Source organism: Protopterus annectens, chromosome 3.part0, assembly GCF_019279795.1.
Source record: "Protopterus annectens isolate FY-2018-M chromosome 3.part0, PAN1.0, whole genome shotgun sequence".
Lineage (NCBI taxonomy): Eukaryota > Metazoa > Chordata > Ceratodontiformes > Protopteridae > Protopterus > Protopterus annectens.
The window spans coordinates 1467437152-1467461315 of NC_056731.1; positions in this window are offsets into that span (position 1 = coordinate 1467437152).

The following is a 24164-nucleotide window of genomic DNA, read 5'->3' on the forward strand; positions in this document are numbered from 1 at the left end:
GATTAGTATATCTATGTTCATAGAATAGTACTAGGCTAACCGCCCTTGCTAGCTATTTTAAGCCTAGCCAATTACTCCTTGTGAGACTCAAACCCTACATCTTGAGTTTAGAAGGTAAACACCTTAAGCATTAGGCCACCCTACCAGCTCAAGATAGTGGTATAAATTAGTCTAAACTTCTTTTTACCATACCTTGGCTGTAACTAGAGTTAGGAATCATATACTAAATAGCCACAAGTATTTTTTTTCCTAACTTTTCCTTCTTGCCTCATCAGTCACACACTTGTGGACTGGGAACTATCTGGTCAAACTCATCCATAATTTTTCAATTAAGTAAGCCACTCAAGAGGCAATACTGAAAATTGATACATCTTATATGTGAGACTGAGAGCTTAAATATCAAATAAATATCCAAATCAGTATAGCACATGACATACAAAAGACGTCAAATAATTTTCATATTAATCGCAGTGGGAAGATATAAAAAGTGAGGACCTGCAATCAGTTGTAAAGGATTTAGTCATGATTTGATAATTATACTATAGTCGTTATTCACCAATAACAGCTAAAAAAATGCTGGTTCAGCACTACTCTAGTTTGAGACTTGATTTTAACAATGTTTAGACCTATCTCCGTGTGTTGATGAGATCACATCTGGCAATAAAGTTGACAGCGCTGCCCAATAAACAGTAGCATCAGGACATTAAATAGCTTTGCTTCCACTCATGTTTCTGCCTATTGTCTACTACATTATAGCCAATATTTTGAATCAAACCACTTCCTTTATGCATGGGGTACATAAGGACATCAACCATTTCCACATTGCTTCCTCGGCTTTTAAAGCTGGCAAAATGTTTTTTTTTTTTTTGCTTACTTTTATGTAACTAGTAGTAAGCACTGCAAAAAATTATGATTTGATCTCAAATCATAACATACAGTAGTATTATGTGTTTTCGCCATGGATACCAAAATTTAGCTGTTGAGCTTTGCTCTTGAGGTGAAGTTCTTGACATCCATATCTCAAACACATAATACTACTCATTACAATTGGAAACCATAATCCTCTGTGTTATATTGTTACATATTTTCTTTCACAGTGAGAAGTTCAAGACAAAATTATTCATCTTTGTTCTTCAAGTAACACAATTGTATAATAAAGCCCTGAGGATTATTTTGAAAATACATGACATAAATGGTCACTGCATTAATTATATGATAGCAAATTATAAACTAAAACTGTGAAAAACCTGACAGTGGTGGAGGTAAAGGGCATCAGTTTACTAATAGAGCAGAGGAGTTGGTATCATATCTAGTAACCATAGATGAATGGTATAAACCTGGCTTAGTGTGCAAGAGGTCCTGAGTTCCAATTGCAAAAGAGCATGGGGTTTGGGATTGGTGTAATGGTTAAGGTGTTTACCTCACACACCAAAGTACCAGGGTTGAACTTGCATTCAAAACAAAGATTGGCTAGGCTTATAATGGCCCACAAGGGCAATTAGTCTAGTGCTTCCCTATTAGCAATCTTTTCTAAAATCATCATTTTGGTGTGTTGATATTTGTTTTCATATGATTAAAAGATCTTCTTCTCTTAAAAAATGTGAAAGTGACATGGATAAAATTAGTACCTAAATGAAATGTAGCAATGTAAACCAGATGAAAATTCATAAAATTATTCATAAGAGAACATGCTTAGGAATAAGCAATGGTGCAATTATTATATGTTGGAAGAATATGCAATTGGAGACAAACTTTTGTTTCAATATTTCCAGGAATTTACACACAGTACTCAATGTAAAAATATGTAATATGTAAGTTGTAAATTAGTTGTTATTCAATGTACCATGATCCATAAAATAAATAGGCTGTCACCAGTGCAAGTATAAACCCATCAACAGCAAAGATGATCACACCCAGGCAAAGAAATGCAAGAACAAAACAAGCAGAGGGTAGACTAGAACCTTCCCTGCATGCAAAAGGCAACCAACTAAACTCAGTGCCAAAATGCATTACTGCCGCATAAAAGAGTAACATGGTTGTGTATTAAACCAATGAATATAGACACCACCAAACCAGGAGAAATGGAATCCATATGTAAAAGAACACATTCCATGTCAGAGGTAACACAGATGGGTGTAAAGGTATGTAATGTGGTAACATGCTATGACATTACATAAAACAAACAGGAAGAAGGCTCATCACACATACCCATACCAATGACATGGATGTAAATTGTGACACATATATGAAAAATAAAACCTAAGGAGTGTAAGCCTGTACATGGACAGGAAGCATACCGATGTTTGGGTAGTGCACAACACAAAAGTGCAACATAAAGGCTGATGGAATCTACTTAATTGCTACCACCTTGTGTGCATATGCCTTGCATGTGTATGTTATCCAATATGGTAGCAAAAGGTCATACTGTATCAGTATGCCTATATTACAATGGTGATACTTTACAGTAAGGTGAGCATACACATATACATATGCCATGCATATGCGAAAGATGTAGGCCAAAGCTATAAGGACAAATGGAGAGGGACAACATAAGCTCACATCAGTGAGGAAATGCCAGCAAGAGAAAGCAAGCACAAAATAAATTATGGTAAACACAAATAAGGAGATACATTGCACATGCATGTTTCCACAACACAGGATGGACTTTGAGTCCTTGCAAGATACATTGAAGTAAATTGCCAACTTCTGGTGTATGTGCATAATGCATTGGCAATGGTTATAAACATGTCTGTGTACAAATGATACAGACAGCAGAGCAGTGTGCAACAGTTAAACTGCAAATAACAGCGGTACACAGAAAAAGTATGTTTGAATATCACATACCTATATATACTGCCATGAAAACATAATACAACATGTGGCACACTCACCGTTGGTGATACAAATATCACAGTACATGTGGGAGACTGATCAAAGTAGTCTTGTGTATGCAAGTATAGAATGGCAAAATGGAATAAGTGCATGTAAATATGTATGTGTTATAAGGGCAGCTGTGTGTTGATTATATTAGAGCCAGACACATGAGCATCCATGTAAATCAGTGCATATGTACTGCAAATGGATACAGACATGTATGCTAACTTGTAAATACATGTTGTAATATAAGCTATGTTAAAAAAATGGCTAATGTCATAAGCAAGATACAGACAAAAAAGGGAGTCATGAATGATGTTTACAAACCATTATCTTTGAATATATTAAATAAGAGACCACTGAATACCAATACAGTATGCGAAGCATGCGTTAGCAAATATACTTGTCTCGCTACTCTAAAACAACAGTAGTAGTAGTATTAAATTGTTTGTATATTACATGACACAATAATTGCCAGTACATGACACAGATATCATCACTGTTCCATTGACATAAAGTTGTAATCAAAGACATATTATATCTTTGAAATGACATATGACAACAAAAATCCACACACAAATGTTTGCAATACATACACATGGATACATGTATTATGCTGCACTGCATGCATAGGAGTACACACAAATACAGACTGAAGGAGTTGCACCCCTGCCCATATGGAGCAATGTATGCAGTAATGACAGCATTTGATGATCATGTAAATAATAATGGCAACACATGTGATTTGCTAATGAGTGTCATACTACACTAGCAAGATAAAATAACACATGACTGGATATGTGCACTGGTCAACATACTGTATGTCTAAAAAGCATGGCAGAAATATGGGATGTGTGCACAACTGTGGCTATGCTGTACAAATTGGAATATCAAAAACACCATGTTAGTAGCATTACATAAATGGATCATGCAGACAATACTTACATCCCTGACAGGGGCCACCCTGACAGGGCTGAGCATTATGAAAGAACTCCCTAGTGACCTCTCAGAAGGAGTCACACATGGCCCATGTCATGTCCTGAAAAACGCTTCCTATTAGGTCTCTCATCTGTGTCTATAACATGTCAGTCACTGCATCCAGCCTGGCATGTTGGTGGATGTATTTGACACTAATTCATAGGTGCAGGTCATGGTCTGTGGTCATCATCACCAGCTTTGTCTCAATCATGATCCTCATCCTGGTCCTCAGAGTCCAACTCAGCTGGGAGTGATCTGGCACATCATTGTCATATAGTTGGTGAAGTGGCATGGGTTCCATGCTCTGTCACATTTCAACACAGGAACAAGACTTTATACATACACAATATGTATTAAAGTAAAAAATGAATAACTGAAAATTCTGACATAAAGTACACAGTTTACATATTTTTACTATTATGTATGCGATGTTGCACTACAGTCTGACCTTATCAAACTATAATGCTTTATTTGAGATCAGGTATACAGCCAATATTTAATAATCTACAAAATGGTGTGTAATGTTATACACCAAACATATCAGAAATAAAGCATAATTCTTGATAAGATATGCATATAAATGCATAAGCGCATTAAAATACATATGCATTACTTAAATGTATCAGCAGACATCATGCATGTAGTGGGACACTGTACATTGTGTTGCTATGATAGGTCTGTTACAAAACCTGCCATTATCCATATGCATATGTATAGTATAACACACCAGAGATTATACAATGCATAATAAATGTTATTGAAGAATTATGAAAGGCTTGGAAAGGAGGTCACTCTGACAGTAGCAATATCTGTTTGGATATAATATACATGTCAATCTTCCTATATTGCCACTCTATCTACTGCTTCACAATATGTATTGACAGGTATCATATAACACAATCAGCCTTGCAGGCAGACATCTGCAACAACTAATTATTAGTGCAATGTCAAATGTACAACAACATAACTGGAAAGAGATTATATATGCAAGTAAAAACATCAAAGCATATTAAACAGAACATGTGTAAGGTTTGCCCAAGTTACATCACTCTATAGTATATTTGTAGTGCCAATGCAATGGTCACCGGATCTGGACCATATGTTTATTTACAAATTGTATAACAAGATACAAAGGTATAATAATTAGTGTAATGCAATGAGTATGCAATATTCTAAATGTTTTAATATTCATATATTAATGATATTAGTAGAAGGCCATGGCAAAGTATGTCCATCAAACATTTTCATTAAGTTACTCAGACGCTTTGCAATACTCAACATATCAGACTTACTTCTGTTGTTATTTGCACATTTCACACTCTGATGTATTAGCCTTCCATATTTGCACAAACTACAATGTGAACATCAGACAGACATATTTATCAGTAAACCACCATGAGACATATGCTATGCCACTGCAGCATACAATACTGATTTGGGGTCCAATTCCAAAACACTTATGGAAATGACAACTAATATTCACAACTAATGGTTTGAAATGTGAAACCTGGTGTACACCTTTTTCAAGACAAGTCTTATCAACTTTAGTTATACATACTAAAAACAAGTTTTTTGAATATGAACCTTATACTTTACTCACTGTGTGTAAGTAAACACAATAACATCGTAAAAAAACAATGGTATTAAGTATTTGTTCAACTCACTCTTAGTTAGTTTCAAAAGTTGTTATAACACACACATCACAATGACTACTGGTAAGAATTGAAAACATTTTCATTGGACCTTGTATTAACATGAGGACATAATCATTGGCTTGAATTCTTCTTTTGTATTGTGAAAAGAAATCTTTGGCCATTGGCCACTAATCACATCATATGCAAATTAGGTATTCCTGTATACAGCATATTTATAGAGCATGGCTATGTACTTTTTTCAGTTCTGATGAAGTTCCTAGCAACAATAAAGGAATGAAAGCGCTAGACAACAGTTCGGCCTCAGCTGTGTTTTTTCTCCATTCGTAATTTTATTAGTTACAAAGTTTTAATTGTTTATTCTCATACATTTATGTTGAGATGCTAATAAAACATTGAAAGTGGCAATATACATCAGTATTATGTGCAAGTAATGCTTCAGATTGACATATTATTTGTAAAATATTTGTGGTAAAAATGTAGTTTAATATTAACAATCAATGCTACAGTTCAAATTGATATGCAAATGAGATGAGCAATGCAAAATATTTAATGGGTAACATCACAACTAGAGATTATCAAAATGGAAATTGGTTTTGAATAAATGTACACAGTGACAAGCACAGCAACAGCATGCAATATCTAGAAATTATATATATATATATATATATATATATATATATATATCATACTTTTCCCTTAACAAATATATTACTGTTACTGTCTATGGTTGTATTATGCTTACATATGTGCTCATACATATGAAAAATGTATTGATGATCATGAACATACAATGCAACACCTCAGAAAACACAATAAACTTAGGAATGGCTTGTTGCACAATAATGACAGAGAATAGTATGCAAAGTAGTATTACACAAACTATCAAAGTACAGATATACATTGTTGAAAGAGCTATGTTACTTAAGGAACATGCTAGAAGTGTAAGCCAGCAGATGATCCTCGAGTAATAGAATAGCTAGGCATCACACGTAATATAACTTACTAACAACCATAAAAAAATGCTTCATATTAACTAACACACACATATATATACAACACACACAAATCAAATTCAATATGCCAGATGAACACAGATATGCATCATGTAGGTTGTGTCAGCAAACAGCATGTAACTCAATGTAAGAAAAAAACAGTTAATAACACATATCAACATTTCACATAAATTATGTACACATTAATGTTATTAACAATAAATAACCATGTAATCCACGTCCCTCTGAGATTCATTATGGAAAGTCTGCCACAACATTAGCATGCCTGAAGCCATAGGACTGCATATCTAAACCTGCAAAATTAAATATGTTAATACTATTTCCGGAGGCATAAAGGTGGAAATTAATAACATGTACAGCTCTCCCTCAACTCTGTGCATGCATGCTATGCATAGAGATTGATTTCTGGCTCAAGATAAAGCAGCTGGAAACAGAAAAAATGAAGTATTACAGCAACAGAAGGATCATTTTATTCTTGTACATAATGCCTACTATGTACCACAAAAGAGCAGTGAAAATTAAGGTATTAATACTTGTTAGCAAACAGTGCTGTGCAATATTCTAGCTGGTCATTGATGTTTCTGTCTCAGTACTGAGCCCAAAAAACGACAACTGCTGGCAACCCTGAAGAATATAGATTCAAACCTATAACTTTCATCCAGGTTCACGCTACATACCCAAACCCTACCTGCGTACCTAACAGAGCTTGGAATATACTTATAAGAAGTGATTGAAGTCAAACACCTTACATTTGTGAATACACAGGTAAAGTATTACACACAATAATATGTGCGCCAGTCTAAGATGAAATTGTATAAGTCTACATAAATACCTAAGCATGTGGATGAAGCCCTACAAATGTTACACATTTATAATATACTAAACTTAGTGTGGTATTACATCATAATAAATAAAATCAGTACAAGTATGTGATGAATGATACCTTAGTGTTGCAATCTTTCTGTATGCACATATGCATCATTACAAATAAATACCTATGTATGAGTTCATAAGCAGATATATATATATATATATATATATATATATATATATATATATATATATATATATATATATATATATAGATATATATATATACACATACAGATATACACACACACATATATATATATGGGATCCCTATTTAATTTTGAAATAATGAAATCCTGAATTTCAGTATTTCAAAATTAAAATACCAAAGTCTTAAAATACTGGTAAACCAGAAGCACAAAATTCAAAATCCCGAAGTATGGAGATTTTGAATTAGCGCTTCTGGTGTTGTGGTGTGTGAATGGTAAGATGTGAGTTTGGGTATGTATATATGTGTATGTCTGTTGGTTAGGGGCTTTAATGTCTGTCAGTGTGTGTTTTGACTGTGATGTGTGTGTGTGTGTGTGTGTGTGTGTGTGTGTGTGTGTGTGTGTGTGTGTGTGTGTGTGTGTGTGTGTGTGTGTGGATGTGTACAATGTGTGGGAGTGAGTTGCTTGTGTGTGGCTGATTGTGCAATCTCGGAGTTAGTTTATATATGTAGGGGAGTTGTGAGGAGGTGCAGCCCCCCTGCTTATCTGTAGTGTAGGAGGTTATATTTGAGTTGGGGGGGAAATTGTGTAAATGTGTTTGTGTGTGCTGTATCTGTAGTGTCGCTCTGGGATTTTGAATTTTGCGGTTTTAGGGTTTCGGTGTTTGGTGTCTTCAGCTATGTAATTTTGAAATACTGAAATTCAGGATTTCAGTATTTCAAAATTACATAGTGAATCTATATATATATATATATATATATATATATATATATATATATATATATATATATATATATATATATATATATATATATATATATATATATATATATATATATATATATATATATATATATATATATATATATATATATATATATATATATATATACATATACCCACACACACACACACACACACACACACACACACCTATATATGTAGTAGCATGTTTGTCTTTTTATATGGGCATGTATGCATGTATATACTTTAGCCAAACATAAATGTTTGTGGTGTATATCACGAGACATAAAAGTGCTGCCATGTGCATTAGAAAAGAAGCTATAAACACTTAACATCAGAATGTACATAATCTACTACTGATGTCAGGCTAATGTAAATATTGTACATAGTTATTCAAAATGTCATATATAAAATACTATGGAAATTATATAACATTATTTGAAAATAAAAACTGAGTAAAAAAAAATTATTAGGGAAAGTTCTAATACATTAAAAATAAAATAAAATAGAATGTAAATAATATATTAAAACTGCAGTGTGCAACATGAACTGTTGACATCCAAAGCATTACTGAATAATAGAGTATAACGAAAGCACCACTTTTCATAACACATTTTCTGAAAGTGACTTATGACCAAAAAATAATAATGCTTGACAATGCCATATGCAATATCTGCAGTGGGATTTGAATACCAAGACTCTAACGACAACTGCATACAGTCATATCCCCTACAACCTTATCTCTCAGCTATAACAGCTCAGGGATCCAGTATATATCATTTAGGATTCACTTCTTAATTTCGAAATACCAAAATCCTGAGGTTCAAAATATCGAATTCAGAACCTCGAGATCTTGGAATCTGGAAATAAAGAACCCCCCCCAAAAAAAAAGCAGTCAACACATGACAAAACATGTTTTTGCAGGGTGGCAAGCCCCCCTACACCGCTCACACCCCCCGCTACTTAAATATATCAACTTTGAGATCCCACTACAGCGAGGAAAAGGGAAATCTTCCGTTCTGCACTGTATGCTGATCTATGTTCAGGATTTCGAAGTTTTAAAACTTCGATCATATGATCTTAGATCATATGAATTTCGAAGTTTTAAGCTTCAAAATTCTGTAGGGGACCCATCATTTAAGGTAGTCATTTGTGATGTCAGCATTTGCATAATGGAGAGGCATTTTGACATGCAATACTGTCATTTATACCTTACAAATTTCTACACTGCATTAACCACATGATTAAAAGTTTACATTTCATTATAAGTGCACATATCTATAAGTCATATATACCTGTAAAGGAAACATAAGTACATCATTGTACACACATTTTATATTATGGAATATTCCAAAAAATCTGCAGAGAATGACAAAATGTGCATTTATCCTCAGTATATAACTAATATGTGCCAGCACTCTCTGTTTAACTTTCATAGTTTGCAAGAAAACATCTGTCATTACTTGAAACACGCACATTTCTATTATAGGAATTAGTGTATAACAATGGGATTCAAACCTACATGGTGGGACAGTAAATGATGCCACATACAGTGTTAACTCTACAACTATAACACAGATCTGCATTGTGGTTACAAGACATGCATATATTTTGGGCATGATAACTTGAATTGTTCTTGCATTCATTACCCTAATGAAAGAGGTAATAGATTATTAAAGATAACTGTCAAATTTAATTTAATCTTTAGAGGTAACATATGTATGCATGTATTATTCAGCATTTACAGAGACATCTTTATTAACAGATGTATACTGTATGATGTTACTAGAAGCTATGCGGATAATGGAGAAATGAGGAGTTATCCATGGCTTAAGAGCCATAGGCATCAAAGCACTCCGGCCATGCCAGAGGTGTAAAGTCTGTAATGTATATGTTACGAAATAACTGTAGATCTTCCATATATGATGTGCAATAGTAAGTGAATTACTGCCAAGATTTTGCCAAAACAGGCTACTGTGAGATTTGAACCCACTCATAGGCAAACAACATTTACATTGCCCTATTGTGTAACTAATTGAGCTCCTAAACATTACATTTTAGTAATGATTTAAAAGTGTATATCACTGAATAACAGTATTAGTTGTATGTATCATGTCCACAGTAATAGGCAGCTATAACAGACAGTCCTGCATAATGTTTATATTGGTCTGACATATATGTGGATAACTGCAGAATGCATTGATACATGAATATAAACTCTACATAGTAAAATGTATTATTGTGCCATGTAAATTAATATTAGTATTACAAGTATTCCTGGAATATACTTGAAAGACAGTGTATCACCTATAGACATATGCTTACAACTTACATATATGATACTGTAGGTGTTAAGGTATGGAGTATGTAGCTTTCTGTAGGCATGGGGTGGCAGATATCAGACCTCTGCATCTCTCTACTGAATATCCGTCTCCTCACTCTGGTGTAGATCATTATAGAGGTGGCAGACTTGTAAGCTAGTCCACTAGATCCCAGTTCATCTGCAGTACTCCCTCTCTATCTGATTCCATATGTCGATCATCGCAAATTCCATTTGGCATGTTTGCATTCTCTGTTCATGTTCAGCATAGAAAGTAAGCATCTATGTAGTCTCCACTTCTATCCAGCTCAGTGGTGCTCTAACTCACAGAAGCCCCATCTCCATCGGCATCCTCCATATGGATGTAGAAGCCTTTGTTCGAATGCCTTCCAAAAAATGCTGAGGTCCCACTCAGTTCACAGGTAGAAATGGCATGATAAGAATATGTATTAATAGTACATTTAAAAATTAGCACATATAGGATGGCAGTAGACTATTGGAGGACATCATGCAAGTGTTACAGATATCCCTATTGATTGATACCTATTCAGAAGTTGCACTGAGCATGGTACCTTTATGCCAAGCTTATTCATTAATGCACCAAGATTCAAGAACTTTTGTGGACTTTCACTAATGGGATACTAAAACTTTGAATGCTAATGAACCTCATTAATTCTGTAAGATGCAAATGGTACTTAAAAGGTGTGTCCACTTAGCTGCCCTCACTGTGTGATATCGCTGCCTGAAAGCGATCTTCTCGAAGGTAAGCTGTCACCTGCTTGCATTGCTGTTGTGGAATACAATGCTATTATCACTGTCTTATGTACATAGTATGCAGTGTAAAATCCCTAAAGCATATTTTCATGCATATATGTATAATTTTCTGCATTTAAGTATGTCTGTTACATAAAGGATGGGGATATAATTCCCTAGTCTGCATGCATATATGTATATGGCCATCACTATCATGGAGGTCTTCACCATATGCAGTTGTATGGCTAAAAACAAACCAGCCCCACAAATATGAATGGAATGTGCATATATTTGTAATTAATACAGTTTAGCTTAGAATGTCTAAAGTAGATTTGCTGAGATTGATGATATATGGGGTTGTCCACAAGCTGTATGTTCAGGGATTGATTTATTGATACCTTTGATATTTAATCATATAGTGGCAGCAGTGATTGCATTCATTGGGATATAGACAATATCAGGATGGTTTAGCATTTATGTTGTTTGTTGTTGTTATATGTAGCCACAATTTTCACAAGCTAATGTCTTACTGACTTGTTTCTGTAAAAGTTTCAGTAGTTGTGTTATTTATCATATCATGTATGTCACATTTTTGACACTGTCTTTGACTGACTGTGATAACACTTGTGATGCATCCTGCATGCTTGTGGTTGAATTGGTAGGTGTGGTTGGGTGTGCATGTAACTATGGCAGCATGTTTGCTGTATTACTTAATTTGTGGCACATTAGTTATGAGTTTAGCCCTAACTTGTCATAATATCCACTAGCAGTGGCTCAAATGCCACCTATGTCTTTATGATATACCCAAACGTGTAGAATGATTTGATAGCTATGCACATGTCTGCTGATGATGTTAGGGCATATGCATCAGCTCATCAGACATGTTTGTTATGTTCTTTCTGCTTATCGGTGGTAGTGTAGATAACAGAGATTGTTTTGCATAGTTATGCACAGTGAGAGAGAGGCAAGTCATTTATTTGGGGTCTATATGGGAACATAAAAATGGCAAAATATTGAATGCCATTACATCGAACTGGTTACATCGAACCAGCAAAACATTGAAAAACTGTCAATGACAGCTTCTAACGGGGACATAACACAATAAGGTTGTAGGCAAAGGGGCAAGCCCCCCTGCACCCCCCGCACACCCCGCTACTTAAATATACCAACTCTGAGATTGCGCTACAGTGCAGGAAATGGAAATCTTCCATTTCCGCAATTTCCATTTCCGCACTGTAGTGCACTGAAGTGTGATCTCCAGAGTGGAATATTTAAGTGTCAGGGGGTCTGGGGGGTGCAGGAGTTCTTGCCCCTTGCATGTAGTAATTTGTTTTTAACAGTCACTCCACATATGAGTGAGTTTTGATGTTTCGATGTTATGCGTTTTGATGTAAGCATTTCAATGTAACAGCATTTGATATTTTGCTGTTTCGATGTTCTCATATACACCCATTTATTTGACATATGCTTTGAACATTGACATGTTAATATGTGAGCCCCCATATAAAATGTAAGATGTTAATGTCACTGTGGTACTCCAGATGTCAAACCACAATAGAATGGACAATTTTACACCTCATGAAAATGAAATTACTATAGAAGCTCTATGCCAGCATGGCTAGAACCTGCTCAAATGGATGGGCAGTAATGTGTGGAGAAAGCAAGTGTTGATGGATCTTACAAACATAATCAATGCAGTGGAGGACATTGCAGATACAGGGAGGCCTGCTATCAATGATACCGACATGATCATCCATGCACCCAACAGACACCAGTGCTATGACAGGACAAGGAATGCCACTGAAGGTTGACCACCACTGCTTCCTCCAGATGAGATAATGATGTTCTTGGTCTCCATTCATAACACCTGCCAGAACTGTTGGATACCTATGGGAGGTATTGAGGCAGGTGATCCAGAAAATACAGGTATGTCTAATGTTCACAAACACTGTGGCACACATCAATTCTCACTGAAGCATATTAATTCACACTTGCTACTGTAATGTTAGATTTGTCTTACAGCAGCAGAACTATGCCATGGTGGTGACAGCCCACCTGATGCAGATGCACAAAGTAAGTGTTATAGTATGTTACCTTATCTACACAGTGAATAGATAACACTGTCAGCAACATGTGTAATGTTGTGTGTTTCAATTGCATAGCCGCATCAACAATGGAACTGTAGCACCACATGTCACATTAGTGTTTCAATATTCTGTTAGCATGATCCATAGCTGATGTGGACCTCTGCCTCTTCTTATGACTGAGGAGTATACCCTCATGTTGTTATTTATGTGCCATTTTAACTTAAAAGATACATCTTTGTGTGACATGGGCCGTGCAACATCAGGCACAGGGTGGACTGGCATGGTTGTTCATTTTGTTGCCATATTGCAACACTGTTTAGCGCACCTGTGATCTATGATATTAATGTTGGCTTGTTCCCTACGCAGATACGTTATCACAATGGCTGCACCATTTGTCATGTAAATGCCTTCATATTTTGTTAGTGTGATTCATAACTGTTCTGTGCCACTGGCTCCTGTTATAACAGTGGAGTATACTCACATGTTGTTTGTATGTCATTTTATAATGCAGGTTCTGCTTTACTTTGGATGATACATTCCCCTACCAAGGAAGATGTACCTGGTAAGGCAATGTATATAACTGGTATATTTCACTATTGATAAATTACATCTGTGCCCTTCATGACTAATGAAGTCTTGTTAACCTGCATAGACATCAGCATCTGCACATCATCTATACGCACCCGGTGTGTGTAGAGTTTATTTTCAGTTTGTTATACATCAGGTTGAATGCTACATAATGCTGTGTATGTGCACAGTACTGAGTTCTGCCTGTTTATCTTTATACATGACAGTAACATTTCAACCCTCACCACCAGTGATGGAGTCAGAGGAGGACATGTAAGGTAGGTTTTAGTAATTGTATTGACATTATTTGACATACTTGCTTGATATATAAATTACAGAGCATATCTCTGTTTTTTAAAGTCCATGAACCACCCACAGACATAATGACCTGGTAGGTCCATATCTTAATAAGCATTGTTATTATACAGTTGTCCAAAATTTCAGTCCTATGCTGTATCATTTGACTTCTGTTCATGTGTGTGACTTGTGTTATCTGTCACTTTTTGCAACGCATCCAGTACCTGCCTCCTCCAGTAGCCTGTCCACTGATTCTGAGGTGCGATGTGATGTGTCTTACTCTGATCGTATGGCCAAAGGCACATAAGGTCACTGCACTGGGTTCATTGTCTGGCCCACAAGAGAACAGATATGTTGTTCATGGTGTAATGTGGCTGGCCATTCTGGTGATGTGGAGACATCAGATGATGGACATGATGATGACCGTGACCTACTGTCCAATGTAGAGTCTGGTAGTAATGATGACTCTTTCCCACGATGGACCAATATTGTCCATTCCACTACACATGGGAGAGTTGGCAATGGTTATGGATGAGTGTCAGAGGGTATGTGGCTTACTATTACAGGCACATATATGTTCACAGCAACATTGTGGCTCTGACCTGGATGCACTTGCCCATGCCACTGATCATGTAGCACACCAGCTATCTGTGTTACATGAAGGTCAGGAGTGCAGGCATGAATAGATCATGGCAGTATTGGCTGCACAGCATGACAGTGTAGTATTTGTTGCACTCTATGTTGATAGCCTTGTCATGGCAGTGCTAGAGCAGTGTAGTAGATTGAACCTGGTGTTACGTGCCCTATCTGTGCTGGGCAGATTACCTCCAGAGGGGAGAGGTAAACCCCATCTTATTAGACCCCACACATCAATGTCTATGCTGCAACATGCACGTACATCTGCTGTTGGTCAATCAACTGTGAACACAGCAGTGACATCCATGCACATCACACTACTGCTCCTACCCACACTGTATCCCAAAATGCTAGTGTCAGTACATCCAGCTCCTCTGTACAGCACCATGGGATGAGTGTTTCCAGATGTGGCAGGAACAGCCAGTACAGAAGCATGATCTATCTGTGTGGGTGCCTTAGACTATGTTAGAGTAACACTGATGGTTGATCTGATGTCTGTTCTATTGTATTATTCTGACCCTGTGGCAATTGTGACCACCATGCTGACCACTTACTAATAAATCTGTAGGTGGTCTCTCAAATGTATACCACAAGGTTCTTCTGATCACTTATCTGACCAAGGTGACTACCTTCAGATTTTTATATGTTGTGCATATCTGTCATTAGTATATATTAGTACAGATGCTGATAACAATAATGCTCTATGTGACATCTCCATGCTCCTGTGTTTGCATTTTTGCTTGTTGGCATATAGCATGCATTTTCACAATTAACAGAATGTTATCTTAGTCATCCAACAGTGATTTCTACTTTACATATTTCCTTGTTGTCCACCATTCCAGCATGCACAGGTCTGCCTCTGAATGCATGACTGTATTACTTATGGCATTTTAATACAGTAGTGCACATGCCTCAACCTCAGCACTGAATATATTTCTGTGGACAAGTTTCCCTTTTTATGCTGACATATACTAACAACAACAACAACATAGTCCACATGTGTGCCTTCCAATATGTACTTAATTCCACACACACACACACACACACACACACATACACACATATATATATATATATATATATATATATATATATATATATATATATATATATATATATAAATATATATATATATATATATATATATATATATATATATATATATATATATATAGATATATACCAATGTTGCTGTATCCCAAACAATCCTACATGTTCTATGGCTGATGCTTACTGACTGTCATTGATGCTATGTATGACTGAATGTATTCTTACCTCCAACTGACTTATGTTGTAGCAATAATCTGTGCATCAAAGTGGTGTCTTATGTGTGACACTCTATATCAGGCATGTGATGTGAGACTTGTTTGTGGTATTTTTCTTTCTATCTGGTCCTTGTAATGTTTGTCATTACTCATGCTGCTGTATGCTGTTTAGTGTGTTGTACCACACTGTTACACATCACTCTGCTATGTGTGGTACATCACTATTAGTGAATGACCCCTGCATTTAGGTTATGTTTGCATTGTTACATTCTCATAACATGTTTTCCCCTAGATTTATTGTGGTACTGTCTTTTTATCTACCTTCCAATACTAGTTATCTGTGTGATGATACCTTACCTGTACAGCAATACTTTCTGTTGTGTACACATCCTGTATGCCGCACATATGCCAGTGTAGTGCTCTTCAATGATGTTGCTAGCAGAGATACTCCTGTGGTGATGTTTCCTCTGTATACATCTAGATGTGTTCCTTGCTGAGATGTATATGAGTGTGTGTGTGTGTGTGTGTGTGTGTGTGTGTGTGTGTGTGTGTGTGTGTGTGCGTGTGTGCGTGTGTGTGTGTGTGTGTGTGTGTGTGTGTGTATGTGTGTGTTTGTGTGTGTACAAATAGTCTGATAGGTGATGCATATGCTTCTTCTATGTATGATCTTCAGTGATTTCTTTCTATTAGTTGTGCTGTACTGCTGTTTTGTGGTAATACTGCATGATCATCACTGTTTTCTTTGTGTACATTTATATGTGTGGCTTGTCATGACTCAAAAGAGTGTGCCAGATGCTGCTGTATTGCCTGAACTAGGATATATGACCACATCTTCCATTGCACATACCTATTTCTTCTCACCCCCGTGTCCTCCCAATCTTCCTTTAACAGCTTTGATAGCTGTATGTCAGACATCTGGGGTTCTTGGGGTAGTTCTTCTACACCTGCAGCTGTGTAGGCCACCATGTTTTGGTGTTAGCATGTTGTGCAGCATGGCATATGTGGTGACCATCTGTGATGTCTTTTCTGGTGTGTATTGTAGTACACTCCCAGATGTCTCTAGACATGTGAATCTTGCTTCCAGTATGCCAAACACACTCCTGATGGTATTTTATGTCTCTGTGTGTGTTCTGCCATATGCATCCTTGGCAAGATGGGGATCTGTATGCTGTCATATTTCAAGGCTCCAGTATATAATTGCAGTCACATATTTTTTAGGAGGATGAGAAGGAATATTTTGTCATCTTGCTTCCTGGTGCAATGTCGGGCTACTGCTTATGAAACAGCAGTGGTCATGTCCTTACCTAGGAGTATCCCCTCTGGTATCTCACTATGTTGGGAAGCAGACCTCAGAGCAGTTTCCCTCTACATTGCTGCATCATGCACATCACCATGGTGTGTTGCCATGATATTAGTAATAGGCTGTCTGCAGAGCACATCACCTGATAACTAGGTATGTCTACCCCTTTCTTTTGATGTGCTGTATACCATCTGTTACAGCTGGGGTTTTGATTGGAACATGGGTGAAGTCTATTGCACTGAGGACATGAGGAAGTTGGACATGGCAGAGAACTGTTACATGCCAGTTCTGCACTCCCTGGCTGTTGTTAGGAAGTAGGTGTATTCATCCACATTTTTGCACATTGCTGTCAGGAATTGTGCAAGAATGTGACCTGCAGCTGTATAGGATACTCCTATAGTATCACCCATATGCCACTGAAATGTCCCAGAGACCAGTATACACAGACTCAGGCACACTTTTGGCTCTCCTGGTACTGGGTTACCCCACAGACTGTGAGCATACATGCAGGGTGCACACATCCCGCTCACAGCCTACACCAGCTCTATGTCTAATCTGTATCTATCTATTATTTTCTGTTCAAAGAGCTGGCCTTACTATAAACTGACTCAGCACCTGACTGGTTGCCTTCTGCAATACATGTACAGATGTTCTTGTATTACGGCTTGCTGTACCCCAGTCTGATCTACTGTATTACATGCCAGATCATTTTTTAAGTTATGTTTGCAGAAACCAGAAGATTCATTATGAATTTGTGGAATACAGCAGTGTTAAAATTCAGCACATAGGGCCTCCACCACATGCTTTCACAAAGTTGTCAGTGAAGTACCCTGTTACTTTTAAATTGTACTGGGTGCACCTGTTGTTTATTGGAATCCATCTGGCATAAAGGATTCTACAATTATTCTACTATGAATGGATAATTACTTGGTCTTCTTTTAGCATCTGCTATGGAATCCTGTCCACCTCTAATGCTTTGATGTTTTCCATCAGCATCCTGTGCTATCTGCAACTATGATTTGCAATCCAGACCATTCATTGTCAAGACATATATCACTGTACTCTTCATCCTTCCATTTCATTGTTAGGAAAAGATAGCTGCACATAAATTATTTATTGACATTTATTGTATCTTTGGCAAGCTGTTCAGATATAGAGGATTACATCTGGGTTTTTGATCATAACCAGACTGTTATATATCTGAGTTATAAGAAACTTACCCTGATAGCAAAGCTTGAGATATGAATCTTGACATCTGTGATGGCAACACATGATAGTTTGGGTTATGGTCAGCAGACCCAGTCATAATTTTTAGTAGTTCATAGGTTCATAGGTAAGTACTAGGCTATCTGCCCAAGGGCATTTATAAGCCTAGCCAGAGTGTGTCAGCTTTTGCCGCCCCATTGAATAATTAACTGTGCCTCTGTCAAGAAGAGCCAATGAAGTGATCCCAGGGGTGTATTTTCCGTTACCCATCCACTCGTCAAGGTTTCTCTTGAAGAGTATTAGTGAGGGGCTCTGCCTAATATAGTTAGGAATTTTGTTCCAAAGCATGGGGAGCCTCTGTGACAGGAATCTATCCCTCCAGCATGTTTTATTTATTGTTATGGTGAGGTTTAGCTCACTAGAGCGAGTGGCTCGCATTGACTTGGATTTCTTTAGGTGGAGCATGTCCATCAATTCTGAGTTGGACATGGCTTTGTAAGTCAGGCAGAGATCACCTCTGTGTAAGCGATATGCCACTGAGTACAGCCGGAGTTTTTCCAGTCTGGCTGCATAGGACATATGTTTGAGGCCACTAATCCTCTTGGTGAGGTACTTTTGTGGTCTTTCCAGCTGTTGAAAGTGTCTTTTGAGGTACATCCCAAATGAGGCGTTGTACTCTATGATGGGTCTAATGATGATGAGTAGAGGGACACTATAACCTCATTATTTCTAGATGTGAACTCTTTAGTAATTAGATGGGCTACATAGAAGGATTTCCTAACTGTTTTGGCAATATGATTGTCAAAGAAGAGATTACTATCTACCTGGGTCCCCAGATATCTTATTACTTCTTCTGTATTAAGGGAGCTGCCACCAATGTGGTAATTCATGGGTGTTTTGTTTTTCCCAAACATGATGACTATGCATTTTTTGGCATTTAGCTTGAGACCATGACTTTGATACCAGGTGTCTGTCTCAGTAAGGCCCTTTTGGAGAATGTCCGTGTCAGCCGGAGAGTCAATTATGGCTCCCAGTTTGCAGTCATCGGTGAACTTGGTTAGCCATAGTCCTCCTGTGTTTTCCTGTACTTCTGAGAAGTGTATGTCGAACAGTAGGGGTCCCAGGACTGAGCCTTGTGGGATACCAATTGTGACTGGTTTAGAGTCAGACCTGGAGCCCACTATTCTTACCGTGTGAGTTCTGTCTGTAAGCCAGTTGGCAACCCATCTCGTGATGTAGGGGTTTATGTTCAGGCTGGTGAGTTTTTCTATAATTCCAGAGTGGGGAATGGTGTCAAAAGCCTTGGTGAGGTCAAGGTAGGCTGTGTGAACCACCTTCCCCTCATCTATGGCCTTGATGACTGTCTCAAAGAAATCAACCAGGTTTAGTAGGCATGATCTGCCCTTAACAAAGCCGAACTGGGTCGGGTCAAGGTTCCTACATCTTGGACACTGTTATCCTTTAGCATGGGGGCTGTGAAACTTACCACCTCTGTCTTTTCACTGTGGTTTCCTTGGTTGGAGGTGGTGGTGTTGTGTGGGCATCCAGAGTGATTAGTTTATGGTCTGATCTAACCAGTGACAGGTTGACCTCCAGTGCAGAATACCTGTCGCCCATGTTGGTAATGACCAGGTCCAATATGTTTTCACCTCCGGTAGGGGAGTTTACCAGCTGATCCAGGGCATTTGAGTTGATAAATTTCAGGAAGCGCTGGACCTGGGAGTTTGTACTTGAGTAGTTTTCCCAGTTAATGGTTGGGTAATTTAAATCACCCAATATCAGGGTGTTTGGTAGGACTTTCATGTTTTCCAGTGTCTCCAGAAAGGTGGAGTGTTGGTCCTGGGTCATGGAGGGTGATCTGTAGCAGGCCACAATTTGCATTGCAGATTTGCCCAATGTTAGTTGCACATGGATGATCTCAGAGGTATCATGCTGTGCCACTAACCTGGAAGTGTAGGTATCCTTGATGAATATGGATACATCCCCTCCTTTTGTGTTTCGGTCCATGTTCTGTGGCCGAAATGTGTGGCTTGAGTTGTAGCCCGGTAGTGCTGGGGTGCTCTGTGGAGTCTTGAACCAGGTTTCAGTTACTGCACAGATGTCGACATTCTCCAAACTGAGGAGTGCTTCGAGCATGTGCATTTTGAGATTTAAAGTCCTGGCATTGAGTAGCATAACCCTCATTTTTTTATTTGTGCTGTTTACGGAGGTGGGTTTGACTTTTGAGCCCTGCCTAAAAAAGGCACTATGGGGGCAGCAAGAGCCTTGGCCAGTATTCGAAAGCCTAGGGGTGACAGGTGCAAGCCATCTCTTGCAAAGCAATGAGGCATGTCGAGCATGTAGTGCCAGGCTGACAAGACACTGAATCCCCTTTGAATGACACTAAAAGCTTAGCCAATTGTTGAAATTGATCATTTTTTTCTTTATACTGCGGTATCATTCTTGGTGAGGGTAGGATGCTACTCAGAATGAGGGTCATACCCGCCTGGGCTACATGATCAGAGAGCTCTTCCATGTCTCTTTTCATGTAGTCCAGGGAGGTACATCTCAGGTCATTCACACCAACATGAACAATGACAGAGTCATATTTGTACCTGTTCTGGAGTGACCTGAGTGCTTGTGTTATGTGGTGGATTCTGGCTCCCGACAGGCAGTTAACAGTAACCTTCTCCTTGTCTAGCCTAGTGAGTGGGACATCAGTGTGCCTGACTATAGAGTCACCTATTACTAGTGTGTTAGGAATGTTATTTCGCCGTAAGGGCTGTGATTATGTGGCACACTGATTTTGTGTTTTATGTGTTGTCTGGTTTGTGACGGGAGGTGCAAGTTTCTTGGTGTCTGCTTTGGAGGTCTCTGATGCTTTTGCAGGTTTTTATTTAGAGCCTCCAAGTATGATTTTGTGTATTTATGTGTATTTTTTGCCAGTGCTGCTTTGGTATGTCTGTGTGAGGCTGGAGGTGTTGTGCAAGTGTTAACCTTCTCGTTATGACTGCCTGTTCCAGTGTTGGGTGGAGAGAGCTTAGCCTCCAATTAGCTATATAATTGCATCTCTCACATATGTTAATGTTTTGTGGTAGGAGGAGGGGGTTGTCTGTGTATATGAGGCAGTTGTAACATTGCCTCAGGATGCCCAGGTTCACCAGCTGGACTGGAGAGTATACCTGAAATTGCCCTTTGGTCATGCCTGAATAGTAGGGTGAGCTGCTTAATCGCTTGGTTGGTGAGGGTGAATAATGAGCCTTGCCCTGCTTGGCAATCAAGTGTCAGGGTATATTAGTGCTTGCTATTAGGTCTGAGCAAGTGCTGGACTGTAGAATGTTTTTTAAGTGCTTAGGTTGAGAGTTAGACTACTTTCAAGGGAAAACCTGAAGAGGAGCCTTGGTGGAGCTGGGAATAATTATCCCTAGCTAACTGGCACTGCCCAGACATGCAAAACTGTGCAAATGTGTTTTTTATAGCAGGGAAATGAAAGAGATAGAAATTAGCCCAAAATGGCTTATAAACTACTAACTTCTGGGCTGGAACCACTCCTCCAGGGACAGATGGCTGCTCAAACTCCCTCGCTCACAGGTGAACAGAGAAACCTCCTTCTATCCAAGTAAGGTATGGGCAACTCAGAAACTTGTAACACAGCCCTGAATTCAGCACTAACCTGAAAACTGGGAAACAAGCACATTTTTTTTTAAGATAAGGCAAAAACAGTACAAAATACACTTAAAACAGCTTTAAATGACTACAAACAGTAAACAATACAATTAAAACAGCTTTAAATGACTACAAACAGTAAAAAATACACTTAAAACAGCTTGAGATGACTACAAGCAATGAGAAAAGGAGTTTAAACAAATTACCCAATTAACCAGTAAAAAAAATCTCAAAATGAGCCCTGTTCATGTAGTTTTCAAACAGACAAGTTCTAACTGCACATTCCTGCCACTGTGGTGCAGGGGAACCTTCTCCAAAAAAGAAGACTTGGATTAGTGCTCAAGTTATACAAACAAAGCTAGATTCAGCAGGCCTGGATCTAGTCTATGCTACAGCAAACAAGGCACACCAATTTTAGTAAGAAACAGTTCAAATATGCAGGCACTATAAGCTATTAACCAGACATTCCCAGCTCAGAAGGGCAGAGTCCAGCCTCTCCTCCCACAAGAGTGCAGACTACAAACCTTATTAATGTAAAATAACTGGCCTGAAGCCCAATTGTTAAACCAGAACTAATACACTTTTAGAATAACAGACACTGAGTCTTCAATCAGCAGTTTCCAACTTAGAAGGATGTAAGCTACCTGTCCTGCCACAACAGTGCAGACCACAAACCTTCTTAATGTAAAACAACTGGCCTGAAGCTGAAGTGCTTAAACCAAAAGGCTTAGAATGATAGTTACACCAAGCAGTAATAAATACAATTGAGTACTTTTAAGATGACTCAAAATCAAAATAAAATAATAAAATAGGAAGAAACACAGATATAGTAAAAGCAGATGATTTTTTATTTATTTATTTATTTTTATTTCTTGAGTGAGCAAATGAGATGGGTCCAGGAGGAGTATCCAAATGCAAATATACAAGAGGGGTGGGCAGTTTCAAAGCCACCAAGATTTTAAGCAGAAAATAATCCAAAATGTACCACTTATATAATGCAGAAACCGAATATCATTGAAGTGAACTACCCCCACTTATCACTGTTTATGCAGGAACTCTAACAAGCACTAAATTCTAACAAGCATTAACTGAAAAAACAAAGCCACAATTTCCAGCTAGATATTTTTCAATGCAACACAAATAAATCAATTTAAATGCTGTATTATTTGAAAAAAGTGCAGATAAAGATTTACTTAAATTCACTTATACGTTCAGTTGATTGCAGGTAGGTCTTAGCTGGCCAAAGCTCAGAGTTTAAGCAGAAAATAATCCAAAATGTGCCACTTATATAAAGCAGAAACCAAATATCAGTGAAGTGAACTACCCCCACTTATCACTGGCTATGCAGGGATTCTAACAAGCATTAAATTCTAACAAGCATTAACTGAAAAAACAGAGCCACAACTTCCAGCTAGATAGTATTCAATGCAACACAAATAAATCAATTTAAATGCTGTATTATTTGAAAAAAGTGCAGATAAAGATTTACTTAAATTCAGTTATACACCCAGTTGATTACAGGTAGGTCTTAGCCGGCCAAAGCTCAGAGTTTAAGAGTGCATGGAGCTTTACCTGGTCCCATGTATTACAAAGGTTAGAGAAAATTAAGAGTAGAAGAAAGTTAAGTGTTTTACACCTTTGAAAGTTGTAACACTCTTGCCTCTTAGGATGCTGAAAAATGGACCAAAGCCATGGCCCCTACACTACCCATGACTTCGCCCAGGCTCAACCATATCATCCCTCATCCAAGCGTATTTTACGATGTAAATAATTTTGTCATTAGGGCAGAACATCCCTTTTAGCTC